Source organism: Capricornis sumatraensis, chromosome 15, assembly GCF_032405125.1.
Source record: "Capricornis sumatraensis isolate serow.1 chromosome 15, serow.2, whole genome shotgun sequence".
In the NCBI taxonomy this organism is placed as follows: Eukaryota; Metazoa; Chordata; class Mammalia; order Artiodactyla; family Bovidae; genus Capricornis; species Capricornis sumatraensis.
Window position 1 is genome coordinate 18,711,462 of NC_091083.1, and position 1,742 is coordinate 18,713,203.

Below are 1,742 nucleotides of genomic sequence, written 5' to 3' on the forward strand. Positions count from 1 at the left end.
GGAGAAATGTCTTCTCTTAGAATAGGGCAGGGGAAATGCCAAGTGGTAAGAAGTGGGGTAATGCTCTGGACGAGAACTCTCACAATGGGCCAGTCTGGGGAGATTTCCTTCAAACCTTAGAGTTAAATGCTCGGAGACAGGGTCCCCACCTTGCCTGACAGAGTCCCACCACTGATTAGAACTTAGGTGCTTAGTGAGAATCCTCTTTGACTCTCCCTCTTACATAGAGTAGACTCTCACGTGTGGTTAAGGATGCTGCATCTGGTGAGGCCGGTCCGTTTTAATGCAGTTTGACCACTCTGATTTTCTGAAGACAAACTTGTGAGATATATACATGGCTCTTCACAGACCCCAGCCCTCTCTGTGTGTGTCGGGTTTCCCTCATGTAACGCTCCTCCACTTACATTCTCCTGTGTTTCCTTCCTGCTGCTAAAACATACTGCCAGGAAAGAATCAGAATCCTATACTCCTTCACATGAAGGTGAAATTTCAGATGTAAATTAGGAGACACTTGTAAAAATATAGCAGTGCTTGGTCACTGCGTGAAGGTGTTTATTTGTGTACGTGTGGTTACATGCCTGTAGGACAGAGATTGAGGTCCTTACCTGAACTTCCTGAACTCACATTTCCTCAGCTGAAAGGTATCTGGAAAGTTGTTTTCCACTACTCTTATCTAGAGCAGTTTCACATCCTTTTAGACGAGTCCTAAACTAGTATATGTCTCGAATGTCTCAGATGTGGCTCCATAAAGGTGAGCAATTAATGTAAACTGTGACGAGGTCAAGAAGAGGCCATGCGGGTGATCCGGGTCAGCAGTAGTTCAACCTTCCTTCATCCCAACCTTCAAGACAGTGTGACCAGTTCTGCTTCATGCAGGTTATATTCAACAGGCCTGGCACAACCTCTGGCCTCTCCTAGTTGATAGCTTGCATCTTTGTTTAAGCTTTTTTTTTTAAAAAAATATTTATTTATTTACATGTATAGAGTCTCAGTTGTGGCACACAGGATCTTTGATCGTCTCACAGCATATGATTTTTTTTTTTTTTTTTTTTTTAGTTGCAGCATGCAGACTCTTAGCTGTGGGGTCTAATTCCCTGAGCAGGAATGGAACCTGGGCCCCCTGCATTGGGAGTGCAAAGTCTTAGCCACTGGACCACCAGGGAAGTCCCAGCTCTGGCCTTGACAGCACTTCCCATGGCTGTACGGATGTTCTCTCAAGACTGTGGTGCGTGCTACCAGGCCCTCCCCATCTTGGGAGAAGGGAGGGCATTCTGAAAAACAGTATCCAGCCACTCCTGGAGGAAAGAGTGTTTGTTTCCGATTAGGTTGGAGATCACACCATCATTTATGACAGAAACACTGTTTTTTCTTTTTCATAAATATACAAATGAAAGGCACTGTACTGATTACAGCTGTATCCCAGCGTCTCCTGGTCTCTGTCGAGCTCCGGGTGGAGATCAAGGTCAGGGGAGGTGAAGAGCTCTGACTGCCCTCTAATACGTGGTCTCGAAAAACCAATGAAGATTTTTATCTTTGCTTCTCACATGCCTAACTCTCAGGGCTTTTCCGCATTCCTTTTTGCTTTGGCAAAGATGCACACGGGGCCATTAATTACTTGTCTCTTTATATCTACGGGAATAACTGGGAAGATTGTACCCACAGGTAGCTATCGTTTAGGTAATCAAATGAAAACAGTTAATTCCAAGCCTGCACAGCAATGGACTTCCTCATAATGGAAAGTA

At 44.8% G+C, this 1,742-nt stretch overlaps 1 non-coding gene across 1 annotated transcript; it reads right to left on the minus strand.

Moving 5' to 3' along the window:
• Positions 1 to 1,090: 1,090 nt before the first annotated feature.
• TRNAG-CCC (transfer RNA glycine (anticodon CCC)) lies at positions 1,091 to 1,163 on the minus strand. The gene has a single exon. It is a non-coding gene; the product is annotated as a tRNA-Gly (tRNA).
• Positions 1,164 to 1,742: the final 579 nt, after the last annotated feature.